We start from the raw sequence: 19,074 nt of genomic DNA on the forward strand, positions 1-19,074 counted from the left end.
ACTGTTTGGAGAGCGCAGCCGCCGAAACAAATGCCCCCTGCTCATAAGCAGTGCTGGTGAGTGAGCAAACATCCAGGCCTTGGGTTGAGACCTTGATTTCGAATCCCAACCCTGTCTCTTTCCTAGTGAATAACCTCCAGCCAGTCTCCTAGACCCACGCAACCTCTATCTTCTCATCTCTAAAACATGATGGTACCAACTTGTACAGATTTATTGCAAGGAATGAATGAAATCATCTACATAAAATCACTTAGCATCATGCCTGGCATAAGATTAAAATTCTGATGCCGGAATGACTCAAACCTGACCCACAAAGAAATGTCATGGGAGATTTGGATATGCATTCTCTATCATTTGTTTCCGGTTCTCCCCAAAAGAGCCTGTGGTTTTTTGGAGTTGGACAGATGGAGCCACGTGGCAGAGTATTAAACAACTGACAAATCAACTGAATCTCAGGTTCAAGAGCAACGTGTTACTACGGGACATCCGGCAAGCTGAATTCAGACACCCAAAGATTGCCATCTGTCCTCATGTTAGACTGACTTGACATTTTGTGTGCTGGAGTCCTTTGGGTTGTGCTTGGAGGATCAGAGTGGAACTCTGGGAGTGTTGTGGACATGTGGGGCCATCAGTTCTGTGTCAGGAGGGACTTGGGCTTCAGTTATCACTCCCATTCCTTGGTCAGGCTCTAGCTGGTACAAGCCGTGCCACTCAGTGCCACTCAGCTCCCAGGGCTCTAACCCCAGCCATTGCTCCTGCACCTGAGTTCTTCTGTCATGTCATAAGTACATGAGTCTGTGCCAATTAAACAAAAGGCTCAATTTTTTAAAAAGAAGGGAAAAAAAGTGTAATTTTTCTTGATGGAGGCTTTCAAGAAGTTGACCATGACACATGCCTCAGAAGGTCAAGATGTTGCCCAATACTCTGCTGTCACAAATCTCCAGTAAGCACCTACTGAGTGCCAGGCCACATGTCAAGACCCAGAGACTTAATGAATTGAATGCAAGCCCAGCCTTCAAAGACCTCACCATGGTGCAGGGGAAATCAACAATACAAGGTTCAGGCACCAGCCAAGGTGAGCCCATAGCAGAGAGAGACAAGCCAAGGCAAACAAGAATAGTGTCTGCAAATACTAGCTGATAGAATCAAAAAGGGAGAGAATGATCCAACATGGGAAGTGAGATACACAGCAGACCCATAGAATGGCAAATGTCCTAACAGCACTCTGGCCTCATAATCAGCCCTTAAGGCATGCGGATCCGGCTGAAATGCCCATGAGAGTATTTCAGGCATGGAAAGCCAAGACACTCTGGGGGAAAAAAAAAAACTAAATGAAAGATCTCCACGAGTGAGATCCCAGTGGAAAGAATGGGTCATCAAAGAAGGAGGTACCTTTCTCTGAAGGGAGGAGAGAACTTCCACTTTGACCATGGCCTTGTCTAAAAATGATCAGTCAGTGAACTCAGGGGGCTTCCATAGCCTTGGCAGCTCATGACAATAGCCTAGGGTGATTACTGATGCCATAAACAAGAGTGTCAATTTGTTAAGTCAACAACAGGAGTCACTGTGCACTTACTCCTCATGTAGGATCTCTGTCCTTAGTGTGCTGTACATTGAGATTTAATGCTATAACTAGTACTCAAACAGTATTTTTCACTTTATGTTTCTGTGTGGGAGCAAACTGTTGAAATCTTTACTTAATGTATGCTAAACTGATCTTCTGTATATAAAGAGAATCGAAAATGAATCTTGATGTGAATGGAAGGGGAGAGGGAGTGGATAAGGGGAGGGTTGCGGGTTGGAGGGACGTTATGGGGGGGGGGAGCCATTGTAATCCATAAGCTGTACTTTGGAAATTTATATTCATTAAATAAAAGTTAAAAAAAAAAAGTGTGAGGGATTCCACCTAGAGCCACGAGGTCAGGGTCCGAGACGGGAGAATCAGCATGGCCTAGAGTGTTGGTGGGCTCCTGGGGACCTGGAGGAAGAGGCAGGTGCAGGGAACAGAGCCCGAGGCCAAGAGCAAGTGCAAAGGCTTCCGGGTGGGGGCCAGCGAGGGGCTTCAAGGGAGGGCGGGATTCCTAAGCCCACACCCGCAGTTCCTGTAAGTGCTTATCACACCTGGGTTCAAAATGCACAAAGTCATGGTGCAATTTCACCGAATTAGAAACTGAGGTGGCTCTTGTGGGATCTGGAAAGACCAGGGGGCATTCCATGATGCTCAGCTCCCTGATCCTTGAACACTGATGGCAAGGCCATGTGTCCAGTCTCTATTGCGCTCTGCTAAAGCAGACGCCACGGCGTTCTTTGATGACCACTTCTGATCTCTCGCCTTGAAAATCCGGAAACATGTCCTCACACGGCCCTAACACACTGTGAGCCAACGGCCGCTCACTGGACACTCACGACGGCTACAGCCTAATAACATTAAGTTTCATAATAACAACTTGAAAAAAAAAATCTCATAGGATAAAACAATGAATAAAATGCCCCATGCATTGCATTTAACTCTCTCCCCTAAGTCAGCAGCTCTGCCAAATGAATGTGCTGGGTGATCAAGTCTGCAGGCGGAACAGAGGCCAGCTCACCCCACACTTAGGATTTGAGAGGCGCCAAGAAACCTGCCCTCGGTGGCAGATTTCCAAGAAGCTATTCAGATTTTGAGGGAAGGTAGTAGGAGTTCGGGGGTTTTATTTATTTGTTTTTCCTTTTTTTTTTTTTTTAAGCGGAGGAAACCCTCTTTCCAATGAAATCTTGTACAGAACCCTATGGATCGTGAGAACACATTGGGATATGGTTTCCAAGTTACCGTGCACCACATGTTTTAGCAGCTACCCTCCAAGAGTTGCCATTGTTAATGTTTTGCAGACGACAGTGCTAAGCACAGAGAAGTTAAGTGACCTGCCCAACCTCCTACAGCTGATCGGTGTTGGAGCCACAGTTCCAGCCTGAGTGGTGGGGATCCAGAACGCACCCTCTCACCGACCCCCACTGTGTGGCCCCGACATTGAAGGCATAGAAAGGCTGACCGACCGGGCCTTGTTGAGGCCAGAGGGCAGGGGTACCAAGGTTCACAGGGGACTCTCAGATGCATCCATGGAAGTATAGGGCTCCAGGAAACAGAGCTGAAGCCACTGGGTTGAGACACTGTCTATCGAAGATCACTTTAAGCCAGGACTTCCTTGGAAGGAGTAGGAGATCAGTGCAGTAATAGGCATCCATTCTCAGACACCAGTTCTGGGTGCAGGCATTCAGCCTCGCACATACACGTGCCTGGCTTGAATTCCCCTCTCTGGCTCCTAGCTTCTGCTTCCCCCAAGTGAAGACCCTTGCAGTGGACAGTGATGGCTCAAGTCACTGGTTTCTTGCCATCCAGAGGGGACACCTGGACAATGATCCCAGCTCCTGGCTGCAGCCCCAGTCCAGCCCCAGGTCAGCTCTGGCCATTATGGGCAGCCGGGGAGTAAACAAACAAATAGGAGTTCTCTGTCTCTTCACCTCTCTAATAAAAAATAATGGTAAAGACACGTTCAGCCGTTGTTACGAGAATGGCACTGAGGACAAGGGAGACTGCAGCTGCGGGCCAGGGATGCGGTCTGGCAGACACACGTGGAAGGAGGGCTGGACTTCCGGTCCCGAGTGGGAGGGAGGGGAGTGAGACAGCGCCTCCAGGATCACCCAGATCCCTACCTCCTGGAGAAACGAGAGATCAGGCCACAGCCAGGCACTCGTAAGGACTGTTTGAAAGGCCCTGGGGACAGGCAGTGTTCTGGATGGAGCACTAAGTGGCGGGGTAATTCCCTCACAGAGGCGTAGCGTGACTGGGGTCGAGAGCTGGGTAAAGCAGAGAGTCTGTCCTGAGAGTGCCAGGGCTCCCTGTGAGGTGACACTCAGAGTTCTGGTTTCCATCTTGATACAAATTTTGCAATTTTTAGTAATTGCTGGACAAATAGAGTGGTGACTCATATCTCACAATTCGCCGAGAGACCTTGCAGTCTGCTCATGTTGCCGACAAGCGCGGGGGCCAGGGGACGTCAGGATGGAATATCTGGCCTGAGGGGCATGTTCTAGGAGGGGATAGCGGGGCACACATAGCACCACACCATGCTCGTGTTCAGTAGCGGAAGCCAATGCTTTATACGCACACAGCGGCTGGCAAACCTTGGGAGCGCTACGAGTTTTGACATATCCACATGTGGCTCTTACTGTCTGATTTTTTTTTTCTTACTGTCTGATTTGCAATCATTTCTGAACCACATCTTCATTCTCTGCAACTTCATGAGATGAAATGTTTGAGGTTCATGTGTGTGTGTGTGTGTGTGTGTGTTGAAGAAGGATTTTGAAATTAGAATGGTAGGAGTTTGAATGGAAATTCTCAAGATAATATATTTCAGAGCTGCTGGGACACACAATAGGATCTGGACACTTGAGAGGAACGATTGAAACACCACATGTAACTGGAAAACCAGAGTTGGTTCCCAACTCACAAACCAAGTGCAGAAATTGGTAGTCTCCTGTGAAAGCCATGGACACAGGGACCGACCCAGGCTGCGTCACCGGTAGGTAATCCCACTACCCTAAGAGGTAAGAATGAGTGATGGGGCAAGTCCGTGTCTGCAAACATTCAAGCTACAGTCAGGCCCTGCAAGCGGAAATAGAGGACCCCATCTTACCACACTTAGGGACCATTTCTGTGTTCAAGATTCTGATGGGCTTTGTTCCTTTTACAATAAGCGCTCATTCACCTTGGAGACGAGTTTACACGGGAAGAGAATCCCCTCTCCTTCCTCTTGGCTCTACCTCACATTCGTGCAGTGCCTTTCACTCAGTCGCCCATATTTTCACTTCTCAGGCGCAGGTGGGCTGTTGAGCCCCCCAGGTCAAGGTCAAGGCTTTCCCATCGCACACCTTCGCCTTTGCCTGCTCCTTCCAATGCTCTGGAGGACTAGAAAGCTGACCGCGGAGACTGGCTGTCACTAGCGAACGAGTCATTTGAAGAGCAGTCTGCAACCAGCTTGTGTTCAGTCGCCTGCCTCTACCACTGGCACAGACCTTTCAATCATGGTTTCAATTACTTCTCCCAAACCACCCTCCCATTTCAGGAGATGAGGACTTGTGACACTCACCTGAGCCCCAGAGATGGGAAGTGAACACAGTGAGACCCCAGGCCAGGTGTGAGCCCAGTCCCTGTGGCCTTTCTGTCAAGGGTTCATGGCATCAGTGCCGATGGGAGTGAACTGACAAGGGCACCTTAACGGGACTAAGGCCAAAGCAAGGATGCTGACCAGGAGGCCCTGGGGATGGAGGTGACATTGAAGGAATTCCCCAAGACTTACCATGTGGCAATTTGACCAGGCCAATGCTGCAGGCCACTCCCAACAGTCAGGACTCCTTAGCCCACTCTTGTCCCCTTCAAGGCCACCCTCCACATTCAGGCAGAATGTTTTACACTGCCCATTGAACTCAGAGTAAAGGCTCAAATCCCCACAACTCAAGTGGCTCAGCCTCACTGCCCTGCCCCCCTCTTCTGCTCATCCCATCCCTCTGCCCAAGCTCTCAGCTCTTTTTTTGCACAGGGTGTCCATGCCCTCTTTCCTGCCACAGGGCCTTTGCATCTCCCCAAGGACCCTATTCCATCACTGTTCTGCTGCACACCTTCCCCTTTCTCTTGTCTCCTTCCAGGTGAGGCCCCCTGCGATGCACTGTGGAGCGTCCAGTGGTCATCATTCACTTCCCTTACCCCTGCTAGACTGGGATAACTGCTTGCCTCATCCTATCACGTCACTCTCACACGCCCAAGAGGGGCTGATTTGAATTGAGGGCCAGCTGTGAGGGCGACGACCGCATCAGTCACGCGCCTTTCTGGGTTTATTACCTGTGTCCACATCAGCACCCGACACCTAGCGGACGCTCAGTACTTTTTCCACCTACGAGGCCATCAGTCCCGAGGGCACAGCACCTGCTCATCTAGTTGCTAGGAATCCACGAGCCGGTTAAACCACCTGACTCGCCCGCGTTCCATGCAAACTGGGGCTGGAGACGCTGGCACAGCAAAGGCGTAGCACACACGTTGCGGGAAAACCATTTGCCCCTCTGGAACGCCCAGGCTGCACCGTGTTTTAATAAGCTTAAGAACAGCAAGCGCTAACATTTATGAAGTGCTGTGCGCTCGCCAGAGTGTGAAGAGATTTTCATACCACCTAAATCCCACCCAGTGCAGGCTGGGCTCACTCAGGTCTGATCGTGCGCGGCTCTGCCTGCCTGCAGAAGCTCCGGCTGGCTTACAGGAAAGCCCAGGGTTCCAGCGTGGAGAATTTGCCCCTCCCTGGCCTCCGCCCCTGCCACTCCTGGCCCCTTCTGCAGCTCCCAGATACCACCTGGCATTCCCAGGGGCACTGCTCCCCTGAGAGCCAGGGCTCCGGCTGCCCTGTGTCCTTCCCCGACAGCCACCCTGCACTTCCTAAGCCCCATTCGGGCTACGTTTTTCTCCCTGGAAGCCAACATCTGATAGGCCACTACTGCTACTAGTCCGTGGGTTCAGGGAGAGCTGAGCGGATCCCAGCCTCCAACAGCCACAGGAGTCCAGCTTGATTTCCCAACAGGAAAGTTCAGCATCTTTTCGAAGCAGGCAGGCTGCGGGCAGGTGGGAGATTTGGCCTGTTTTGTTCTCTGCTGTCCCTACTGCTGGGCACACAGGAAGAAAAGACTTAAGGAGTCTTCATAAAGTTCATTTAAAGAACTGGGCATGGACCAGCCGGTGCCCCAGCTTACTAGGCTAATCCTCCTCCTGCGGCGCCGGCACACCGGGTTCTAGTACCGGTCGGGGCGCCAGATTCTGTCCCGGTTGCCCCTCTTCCAGGCCAGCTCTCTGCTGTGGCCTGGGAGTGCAGTAGAGGATGGTCCAAGTGCTTGGGCCCTGCACCCGCATGGGAGACCAGGAGGAAGCACCTGGCTCCTGGCTTCGGATCGGTGCGGCGTGCCAGCCATAGTGGCCATTTGGGGGTGAACCAATGGAAGGAAGACCTTTCTTTCTGTCTCTCTCTCAATCACTGTCTAACTCTGCCTGTCTAAAACAAAAAGAAGAAGAAGAAGAAGAAGAAGAAGAAGAAGAAGAAGAAGAAGAAGAAGAAGAAGAAGAAGAAGAAGAAGAAGAAGAAGAAGAAGAACTGGGCATGGACTTCAAAACTTCTTCTTTTTTTTTTTTTTTTTGGCACCACAATCAAGTTATGTTTTAATTCCATTCTTTCCAACGACTTTCTCTCTCTTTTTTTTTTTTTTAAGATTTATTTGTTTGTTTGCTTGTTTGAAAGGCAGAGTTACAGACAGGCAGAGAGAGAGAAAGAGAGAGAGGTCTTCCATCTGCTGGTTCACTCCCCAGATAGCCAGAGTTGGGCTGATCCGAAGCCAGGAGCCAAGAGCTTTTTCTGGGCCTCCCACACAGGCACAGGGGCCCAAGGACTTGGACAATCTTCTGCTTTCCCAGGCTATAGCAGAGAGCTGGATCAGAAGTGGAGCAGCCAGGACTCAACCAGTGCCCATATGGGATGCTGGCACTGCAGGCGGCGGCTTTACACACTACACCACAGTGCTGGCCTCTCCAAGTACTTCCTGAAGTCCCCCGGTAGATGCGCCATGAGTGGATGCCCTCATTTCTTCCTTGCCTCAATCCTAGGGGCTCCACTCAGCACCCAGCACCCTACTTGCCACCACCCCTCTCTGCTAGGGCGGATGAGAAGAGAACCAGGAAACTGAGTCCTCTGCACATTCTGGGCTCACAGCACGTCCCACACTGCCTTGAACAGGGGCCCCGTCTCCATGTCCTGTGCCTTTAGTCTAGCCTAAAGTCAGCTTCCTGGAGCTTTGCTCCTTGCTGTGCCATTGTCCTGCCCACATTGGCTGCAGATGGAACTCCAGGCCAGCGGGGTAAGTCCTGCTCAGTTATGGCATCTGCCTCTCTGCTGAACAGTTTTCTTGCTTCTTTATTTTTCTAATTTCAAATATAGATCCTGGTACCTTTAAAAATATGGAGTATTTAAGAAAAGCAGCATTTTAGAAGAGTGCTCCTGGCCAGAATGGAGAGAGATGCTTTCACACCCCCAAGCCCAATGCCCAGTGGCAACGTGGGCGCAGCTGGTCCCAAACAGGAACACGCCACCTCTTTTCAAAGCAGGCCAAGGTCGGGTTTCTGCACAAGGGGCAGGTTCTGGGTCCTGGGATAACCGTGCACTTGCTCACTTTCCATGGCAGACGGCATTCCTCCAAATTCTTTCCCCAGTCCATGGCTACTCGGGGTGGCTGTTGTTTCCTGCCGACGGTTTGCGGCTACGTGAGGCCTTGTCACTGCCTCACAGTGAACACAGCGCTCCAAGGCCCCGCCCTTGCTCCCCGCTTCCTGTCCTATGTCTGTGGCTCCACCCCGCCCTCTCACCTCCAGCACCCTCATTTTCAAAGTCACCCCTTGTATTTCAGGACAACCTGTTCCTTCTGGGCCATCAAAGCGCTGTGCTCAAAAATCCCTCCCTCTCCTTACATCCCCCCTCCCTCGGCAGTGACACCTGCTCGCCAGGAGGCCCCCTCCAACCCGCCACTCCACCCTGAGAATCTGAAGGGAAAAGAGTAATAGTAGAACTGAAATTAAATGTCAGTTTCAACTAACGGGAGCAAGGCACACTTTCACCAGGTGTTTCGGGTCTTGCCTCCTCCGCAGATGAGGATTACAGAAGCCTGGGGAGTGGATCCTTGTCCCCCGACAATCATAGCCAACGTCTGTTTCTGAGTAAATGGGGTGGGGACTCCTTTACGCTCTCTGATCCCTGGCAGCATGAGGGCACCGCGCGGCCAGGCACTCCTTAGCTCCATCTCTCACGGACACAGCCAAGAGTGATCACAAGGTTTATTTCCTTGACTGATGAAGGTTTTACAGCCCTCAAGAATGGTCTGCTACACTGCAAGTATTCTAGAAAGGTAGTATATCTACTGCAATAGAGCGTATGCTGGTAACTCAGCTGCTTCGCTGGAAAGCTGGTGGCATTTTGGGCCTGGGCAGCTTGTCGGGTGATTAACCATAGAGAAAGCTCCTGTCTCCCTCGTGCATTAAATGGGTGTGACAGCAGCTATCTTATCGACGTCACAGGAGCTGCTGTGTCTTGTTCATCCCGGCATCTTTGGCAATCAGCGAGATGCCTGGCATCAAGGACTTTCCAAAAGCACAGACAGAAAGATGCCAGCTAAATCGAGTTAATGGTGACAAAGGACATTTTTGTTGAGTCGGGCTTTGCAGAGATGTTTCTACAGAACCGAATTCTGTGCATCCTTCAAGGCTTACGCCAAACGCAGTTTTATCCACTAAGTGGCGACCTTCCTTGCCAACCCCAAGATGGAAAAGAACCAAGCAGATGGACTGGCATCTGGGACACTGGGCTGCACTTAGGCAGTGCAGCCCACTGGAGTGGAGCTCTTGAGAGCGTCCATGAGAAGAGACCCAGGGCCAGAAGTGCAGTCTGGAAGCCCAGTTCCTGCAGGCAAGAGGGACACCCCCAAGGCCTGGAGGCAAAAAAGGAAAGTCCCAAGCTGTGGAGGGCAGGCCCAGAGCAGGCAGGAGAGCTGAGAAAGCAAGCGAGGGGGCTTTGTGGCACATGTAGAGGTGGTGTCAAGGGACAAGTAGACAAAGGCAGGCTCACACTCTGAGTGCTGGAATGTTCTCAGGGAGCTGAGTCATGCTGGAGGCAGACCGTCCATCCCCCCACCTCAAATCCCACAGTACTTTGTTCTTCTTGGGGCACTGCCCAAACTGCCTGCCTTTGTGGTTCTTTGAAGATCGGCACATCCTCCCTTCCCATCCAGAATATAAACTCTTTGAAGGCAAGAGCCAAGCTTTTCTCCTCCTTGTGCCTTCTTCCCAGCCCACGCCCCATGCCTAGCCCAGTGTCTTGCACATAATCAGTATAATAAATATTTGCTTGCTGGATTAACGAAAGCGTGACACTCTTTGGTCTCAAAGATGGCCAAATAAAATACGATCCAAAGCACTACTGAATCTTAGAAGCTACTTTGCTCTAGCTTTGTCCTCTGGGTTTTGAATTCTCCGCCCCTTCCTTCAGCATTTTATAGCATACTTAGCTTCACTATCCAACCTAATCACTGCGCCCTTGACCGTTGTTTCATACCAAATAACGTAAAAACAGTTACCACTCGCAAGCATTACGGGCAAATGGCTGGCTGTGGACTAGACACGGCAGGGTAGGCCTACTGCTAAGAGTCAGCTGCTACACTCTGCCTATGTTTCCCAGTTCTTGTACTTGGGTGAGGCCATCTAAGTAGTTCCCATCCATCAAAGTGGCTAAGTCTCACCTCTACGGTGAGGGCCTTCAAGAAATAAATAAGGCTTTGCCACTGCCTCCTCCATTTCTGCCACCCGGAAGCAGAGGAGTTTGAGGTTCCGGTGGGTGGAGAATTCACCCAGGGACCCAGCCTGGATCACATGGAAGGGAGCCTCCTGCTTTTCCCCTTTAGCCCATTACATGGACAAGAAACAAACCTTAACTGCCTTAAACCACTGGAAATTTCCATTTAGCTATTATAACAGCAAGTGTTCCCCTATCTAATGCAAGTGCCTACTGTTATCTGCCAGCTGCCCCACACGAATTCTTTCACTGAGCACTTGCAAGAGCCCTGCACGATAGGTTCCATTATTCCTCTTTATTTCCCAGAGAAGTAAACTACAACACACAGGGCTTAAGTTCCTGAGCTAGGTCGTCTCAGCTGATGAGCATGGGAGCTACAATTTGACCCACACTGGTCTGGCTCCAAGAGCTGTGTTTTCTCCGACTGCATCATGCTGTCTCCTATCGACTGATGCTCTTGGGCTCTGTCTCTGATATCATCTTTAAATTAAGGATTTCTGCCCCAATTTTGACCTACACTTTTTAGAAGCACTTGAGATGAGTATCTCCCTTTTCTTCCCCCCCCCAAAACCCCCACCATCACCTGAAAGAATTATGTATTCCAAGCCTTGGAGTCTTTTACAAAGACTTTTAACTTCTTCCTCACCTGTTGTGACACAAGTCATTTGCTATCAAAATTTCAATTCTTTCTGTAAGCAACTATTTCAGCTTAGTACTGCTTGGCTTCCATTTCATCACCAGTTATCAAGGGAAAGAAAGTAATTCACTGTAAGTTCGGGCAGGGGACAGTGAGGGAAGAGAAATTGCACAGATGCCTCAATTCCCACCTGGTCCTCACTTGCTACTGAAAGCCTCTGACGCCTTTTGTTTATAGCACGTTTGCCACCCGCAGCTACGTCTGCAGTAGTTCTGTTTCTTCCACGCCTTCTGACTGAAGCACAGGAAAAGTTCAGATGACTTACTCAGAGGTGTATGGTGTCAAGGGACAGAACTGCAAGGACCAGCTCTGTGGGCATGAAAAGGCCTAGAAAGAGAGGCAACTCCTTCGCCAAAAGCAGCCCATAAAAATGGGTACTTTTAATGACTACATATGAGTATAAAATCACAGGTATTCAGCTTAGAAAGTAGAAAGAGTAGGCAACCCAGATTTTTTATTGAGATAATTGAAAGTAGCTCCTTTAGCTACGTGGACAGTATCCCTTCTGAAGCAGACATACTTGTTGCCTTCCCAGAGTATATTAACAATTCTTGATGGCTCAGGATAAATAGAGATCCTTAGAATGAATTGCTAGCTGGTGAGGCCTTCATAGGCTATCGAAGAAAACAAGACCAGTGAGCCCTACGCTAATTACCCTCCAAGGGCTGAGTCCCACTGACTCAGAGACTTCACCAGGGCACAGATTTTGTGTGCAGCAGCTAGGCCAGGGCCTGGCGTGTAGTGCTTGCTCAATAAGCTCTTGCCGAATGATTGAAAACATGGATGAGTGTTTGCCTTCCACTCAGTCCATGTCCTCCTTTCACGTCAGGTTGTAATTGTCATCATCCCCTGTGCCCTTAATTTGCTATTTTAAATTTCCCACGTAATGGGAAAATATAGATGAAAGAAATTGTGCGACCGGTGCCAAGGCATAGAGGGTTAAGCCTCCCCCTGCAACACCTGCATCCCATATGAATGCCTGTTCGAGACTCAGCTGTGGGAGACCCAGTAGAAGCTCCTGGTTCCTGGCTTCAACCTGGCCCAGCCCCGGCTGTTGTGGCCATTTGCGGAGTGAACCAGAGCGTGGACAGTCTCTCTGTCTCTCCTCCTGTCTCTGTAACACCGCCTTTCGAATAAATAAAAATAAATTCAAAAGAAGATAAAGGAAATTGTACTATAACTCAGGAGAACTTTCCACAATGATGGAGACATTCCACATGCTCTATCATCTATCCACCATGTTGAGCACTTGGAGCACGGCTAGTTCAGCTTGGGAACTGAACTTTAAATTTTACCTGATTTTCATTAAATTAAACAGCCCTTTGCGGCCAGTGGCTATTATTCTACACAGCACAGGTTTTGAACCAGGCACTAAGAGTCAGTAAGAAATTGCCAGCAAGCCAAGGGACAGATAATTTGAGAACCCAGCAGCTGGTGTTGTTATTTTTTTTTTTTTTAACTTCTGCCCTGTTCTGAGAGAATACCAAAGCAGATCAAGGGGCTGTCAGCACACCTAGTTGTGGGGGTGGAGGAGTTTCGCCCCGGTGATCGTGTTCAGAAGGGTTGGCTGGGAAAAGCAGGAGAGCTCTGCCAGGATGCTCCCCAGGGCAGGTGAAGCTGCAGAGGGGAGCAGCTCCTGCCGGGGAGAAGTCCTGATGACTCAGGGCGCGGAGCAGGGCAGACAGAACCTGCTGGGACGCCCAGGGCCAGCTCAGGAGAGTCCTACCAGCCACAGGACACCCACCTGCCCCCAGCCGGGTCAAAGGCAGCCCACTGACGTGGGGTTTTGTTTGTTTGCTTGTTGTTTAAATCCCCAGATTTTCAGTTCTTTCCAACTCAGAGCTTCAAGCAGACAGAATTGGTGCGAAAGCTCCTCTGTTACTCTCCTAAGGAGCAAGGATCACTCATGCTGATGCAGCTGAGAAGCTTGGGGGCCTATGAGCTGACTGCATGCGGGGCTCCTGCGTCCCCAGGGGGCTTTCTATGCTTGTGGGGGGGGGGTGCCCTCGGCATCATTGTCCTAGGTTTTCCCTGGAGCTGGAGCAGCCTCGGCAATTTAGAGCTCATGGATCAAACAGACCAAATCCCAGCCCTGCGATGTTCAGAAATGGCACCGGCCTGTGTCTGTGCAGGAGAAGTGGGCCTCACTGCTGGGTACACACCAGGCCTCTCCTGGTCCACGATGACACCGCTTCCATGCTACCTGCAAGGCCCACCTCACCGGCGTTGCTCCCTTGCTCTCTCATCAGAGGGATACGGTTGGTGTTAACCACTCATACGGTTGCACCAGGTCCTATTTCAATACCAGATCTACAGCACCCACAGTTTTGCTTTTGAAACATATATCAATGCCTGTGTGTGGATAGAGACACATCTGTGTATGACATAATATCAAAGCAATAAATGATCATTAAAGAAAATGAAGAAACAAACAAAAATATCCAAGTATCCCCATCAAAAGGCAATCTCAGTTAATATTCTGTTGTGTTTCTATGTCTATGCACCATTGCGGGACTTTCCCCACTTAACCTGGATGTCATCTTCTGTACCTTGTTTTCTGTTATCACAAAGACATTTCCCTTAGGATCATACAGACTTAACAAGAATTCTGTTAAGAGTCACTGCAATCATTTAACCATTGCTGCTCTTGGAAGACATTTGTATTTTAACATTACCCATGTACAAATTATGATAGAAAATAACTTCTGGTACAAAATAACACATATCATTCTGGGGACACCTTGCCTAGGACAGAGGCATAGAAGAAGAGTTTCTGAGTCCAGGGTCATGATCATTTGTTGAAGGGAAAACCCCAGGATGGGAAGTCAGAGTAGACCAGCAGAGCCAAGTCCATGACCTGAAATCTCAACCTTCTTGATGTCCTAGCTTAGAGGTTCCCAAACACAAGACCTGTTGCACTAGGACTGCCTGTGCCCTTATGTAAACCCCAGGTACCCAACCACTCCCCAGACATACTGAAATAGAAAATGCATGACTGATAGCCCCTGCTTCTGGACAAAGCAAGCTCTGGGCGGGCACACATTTTGAAGAAAACTTGGTAAAACTTCTGTTCATGTGCAGATAACAGACCTGTTCCTAAACCAACCACTTGGCAGGGAGGTGGGGGTTGGGAGGAGTCCCTAACAGAAACCAGCACATTTCCTATTTCCTTGTAGAAGCGTTCCTGTCGCTGTCCCACAAAGCGACGTTTCTCTGATCAAAAGCACTGCTTTGCCTGCTGCAAGCTTCGAAAGTTAGCCCTTCCACACCTACGCTTGTACTCACTTGCCCCATATTCCCCTTGCTGCGCCCTCCAGAATCCTCTCTGCTAACAGGCTAGAGTCTTATTTTCTCTTTCCTGAAGGAGAGAGAGAGTCTCGACAGTTCTAATTTTAAACCTCAAGCACTTCTCTGGGGTTTCAGTAAGCTACTGTTACAATGCCGCCAAAGGAGAAGGATCTGGCATCACTGACGAGATCCGGCAAGGAGCAAAAGCAAAACTGGCTCCAACCCAGGATGTGCAAAATGTCCCAAAACTCTCATCCTCTCGTTCAAACCCAGGCTGCGCTCATGGTGATTGTTTGATTAAGGAACAATGAAGTCACACAAATCAAACTTGAGAAGCAAAGACTGAGACAGACCCCGAGGAAAAGCAGGGACTGATTATGAAGCCCGGGGGACTTCAGGCCAAGCTGGGTGTGATCCCCAAGGCTGCCACCCAACAGGGCTGGAGGGGAACAGCTTGCCTCCCACATCTTGGCCCCAGGTCAAAATCTCTCTCAAAGAGGTGCTGAAAAGGCGTCTGAGTATTAATTTGTCTTTTGTGAGACATTTTAGTACTGCTATAAATCACCCTAGATCACAAAGGGGGCCTCACTGGAGGTGTCCCTAAGCTGCCTGAACTTGATGAGACCTGAAGAAACTCCCACCTGTGTGTGTGGGAGGGTGGGGGCGGGGAGACTATGATCCATTTTTTTTGTCACCTGAAGTGGTCACGAGGCAATGGCTCTGGTGCTACAAAAATCACCCAGCAGATGTGGACCTGGTCCAGGGGGCAGGTCTTGGTGGTTGGGAGGTTTGTAAAGGAAGTATTTCTCAAAAGCAGAGACTGAGTTCAAGGTTCAAGGGTGCAGGCTGGGGAAGGGTGGCACTCACTATCTGTGAGATTCTTCCTTTCACTGTTGGCTACACAGTCAGCCAACTTCGGGTGAGTCAGGTGAGCAAGTGAGAGGATGGCCAGGACTCCTGGCAGCCTGGCTGGGTCATGGCTGTAACCTCAAAGGAAGACAGTGCCCCAGACTTCAAAGTCACCTTACCCACAGCTCAGATCAGCCCGTGGCTGTACAATGCACCAGCCCCAGGAGCTGAGCTCCAAGTGTTCCCAGGGACTAGAACAAAGGCAGGGCAGAGAAGCCAGGCTACTGTGATAGAGCTCACTCTCTCCCTGTATATCACTAAGATGCTTCTTATCTTTAGGCAGCATTGAAAAAAGGCCTGCGGCTGGCACCGTGGCTCAACAGGCTAATCCTCCGCCTGCGGCGCCGGCACACCAGGTTCTAGTCCCGGTCAGGGCACTGGATTCTGTCCCGGTTGCCCCTCTTCCAGGCCAGCTCTTTGCTGTGGCCCGGGAGTGCAGTGGAGGATGGCCCAAGTGCTTGGGCCCTGCACCCCATGGAAGACCAGGAGAAGAACCTGGCTCCTGCCATCGGATCAGTGCAGCGCGCCAGCCGCAGCGGCCATTGGAGGGTGAACCAACGGCAAAGGAAGACCTTTCTCTCTGTCTCTCTCTCTCACTGTCCACTCTGCCTGTCAAAAAAAAAAAAAAAAGAAAAAAGAAAAAAGAAGAAAAAAGACCTGGAGACATCCCAGGCCCAACCTCCAAAGATTCCTAGCGTGGGATCCAGGAAACAGTGATATCCTCTTCCCCACCAAAGGATTCTGATATTGGTGGTGGAAGGACCTCTGGGGCCCAAGACTCTCTCCCTGAGCCCAGTGGCTGCCTCTGCTCTGGGGCCCACAACGCAGTGCTTTCAACCAGGGTCGAACAGCCCTGAGATAAGCTCTGGACTGCTGGGGTGAAAAGGCCACAGTTTCGTGGCCCTTCTCTTGGAATGACTCTCAGAAGGAGGATGATGCATTTGTTCTTTGTGCACCCAAGCCGATGACTCAACTCTGCCAGCAGCTTTCTTGTAAGATGGCCTTTGTCGGGCCCCGTAAGCAAAAACTTAGTCAAATGTGCTAATTCAGGTAGGGCTATAATTAGCTGATTCAGACCACACCTCTCCCTCGGAGTGGCCCTTTTAGATCGTCTTACTGTTCCCGAAAATTTGTTCTCCCCTCCCCACTCCACCAGAGCAGAGACAACACAGCAATCAAGCAACAGAAACCATAAATAAATGTTCATGCATTTGAACCACTGAGTTACTGGGGCTGTTTGCTACCATAGCAAAAGCTGGCTAGTGCTGCCCTAGTGAGACAAGAATTAGAACACAGGATATGCTTTTAAATTTGGTTGATGGATTGACTTTGAGAGACAGAGTGAGCCAGCTAGACAGAGACTGTCCCATCTGCTAGTTCTCCTCCCAAATGCCTGCCACAGCAGTGGGGAGGGCCAAAGCCAGGATCTGGAAATGCAACCCAGGTCTCCCACACAGGTGGCAAGGACTCAATTACTTAGGCCATCATCCCTCCTTCCAGGTGCCTGCATTATCAGAAAGCTGGAGTCAGGAGCCAGATCCAGATACCAAACCCAGGCACTCTGATGTGGGATGCAGCCATCTTAACCAACAGTTTAAATAATAGGCTGGATAGGTGTCCATTCTTTTAAACACTTACTGTGACCCGGGAATTATTCAGAGACAACTGTACCGACCTTGGAAACACAGAATCTGACATTACCCTTAATGTCAGCTTTATCTCCTTCTGCTGTGGAAGCAAATCATGTCGTCCTCGACATAGACCCCTTCAGGGAGTCTCCAGCTAACTCGAAATTCAAGCTTGCATCCGCTACAATGACCTGCAGGGCTCTGCACACCCGGTCTGGCCCTTGTCACCTCTGCAACCTCCTTTTCTCCCACTCTCTGTTGCCCACCTGTCCAGCCACGTTGGCCTTGGTGTCGTCCCTTGAATACCCCAAGTACACTCCTACCTTAGGGCCTTTGCACTTGCTTCCTCGACTGCTGTTCCCCGGGATGGCAAGGGCTCACTGTCTCACCTCCTTTAATGTCACCTGTCGAAGACTTCCTTGACCACCCAATTTGAATTGTGACCCTCCTCCCTTGTTCTCCTACACCTCGCCCTGACCACATCTCTCTAAATTGCTCTATTGCCATTTCAACTGAGTCAATACAGAGCGTGCTGTGCTAATTCTCAACGTCTCTGAGACCTGTCAGCACTGTTTTCATAACAACACCAACGTGTCTGCGGCCCTTTTCCACTGTGCTGACGTTTGCTCCGCTGGTGCAGATGCACTGGTGAGTAAGCTGCTCTCACCTTCGCATAAACCAAGCCAGCGGCACCAAGCGTTCCCTCGCTCCCACACACTCACTATTTAAAAAAGAAAAAAAAAGGCACTGTTTTTTGATATAAAGAATGTCTGAATGAACTGTACTAATTATTAACTTCATTACATCTGGACCTTTGAATACTGATTTTTTAATACTCTGAGAAATATGCATAAAGCCCTTTGGCCACCCACCCAAGTAGTATTGCTGTCTAGGAAAAGGACTTGGGTGCTTGTGTGAGTTGCAAGCTGAACTACCTGCTGTATTCGTGGGACGTTTTATTTGTCCCTGCAAGAACGGTTGCTGACAAACAAGTCATGCTTACCCAGACTCATGGGTTTGACAGGTGTTTTCTGGAAACCAACTGATGGTATCTGTTGCTAAAGATGTGATGCAGGCTTTGAGTAAAAGAGTTTGAAAACGTGGATCTGTTACTTCTCAATACTTACAGTCTTTTCTGATGCAATGCGTGACATTAATATAATTGGATAACAAAACTAAAGAAATTACCATGTGGAAGATCTGCAAAAGCTGGTGAACCCAACCCTTCCAGTAAAAACTCATTCAAAGTGCAAGACAGACCACTAGATTTGAACGAAACAGAGTTCATACTTTCACATTGCAGCGAACTACTACTTGCAGCATTCTGGTGAGGTGGAATAGCAAAGCATGTCAACAATTAAAGGAAAAAATGATTGAAAGTCTTCCCCTGCCACTCAGATGTCTGTGTGAGGACCAATTTCTTCATCAACTTTAGCCAAAGCAATGTGTCAGCCCATGTTGAATGCAGAGGCAGTTTTGAGAATTCTGTCTCCTTACAAATTCAAGAGAGCTATGAAGGTTTTTTTTTAAAAAAGTGACTTCTTTATGCTTTTGTTTGTTCTTAAAAAATAACACTTCTCACCAAACATATTTGTACTAAATAAGTACAAATCTTGTTTTCTTAAAAATTCATGTGTATTTTAATTTCTCAGTTCTAATTTCCAGTACTATAAATATCAACAGCTGTAACTTACATTAGCAAAAGCTCTTTGAGGTCCTCAATAATTTCTAAAAGTATAAAGAGGTTTTGAGACCAAAACTTTGAGAACCGTAGCTACATATAACATATTGAGGAGTTCTTTCTAATATTCTTCTTTTAGAGCATAAATTACAAGGCAAGGGTTATTTTCTGTCCTGTTAATCACTGAAAACAACAATACAGTTTAGAATAAGGCCTAGCATTAGCAGGCACCTAGTAAGGATCTGAGTTGCATGGGTGGATGGATATGTGCATGGATGCATGCATGATGCCTGGATGGATTCATGTATGTATGGCTCGATGGAAGGATGGATGGCTGCATGGGTACATGGACGCACGATGAATAAGGAGTGCATAAAGGCATGGATGGATGCACACACGCACGGATGCACAGATGATGCATGGATGATGTGTGAGTGCAGGATGGATGCATAGAGGGAGGAATGCATG

General features: G+C 49.3%; 1 long non-coding RNA gene across 4 annotated transcripts in view; it reads right to left on the bottom strand.

Moving 5' to 3' along the window:
• Window positions 1-17,321, bottom strand: part of LOC149126637 (uncharacterized) — a 115,830-nt gene extending 98,509 nt beyond the window's left edge. For 2 of the 4 annotated variants that reach the window (XR_016234045.1, XR_016234048.1), the window contains exon 1: window positions 17,249-17,321. This is a non-coding gene — a long non-coding RNA (uncharacterized LOC149126637). The remainder of the gene's footprint in view (window positions 1-17,248) is intronic. The other 2 variants (XR_016234046.1, XR_016234047.1) reach the window with 1 other exon arrangement.
• Between the last annotated feature and the right edge of the window lie 1,753 nt (window positions 17,322-19,074).

The sequence above is a fragment of the Oryctolagus cuniculus genome, chromosome 5 (assembly GCF_051225735.1).
Source record: "Oryctolagus cuniculus isolate XC-2025 breed Fujian yellow rabbit chromosome 5, ASM5122573v1, whole genome shotgun sequence".
NCBI lineage: Eukaryota > Metazoa > Chordata > Mammalia > Lagomorpha > Leporidae > Oryctolagus > Oryctolagus cuniculus.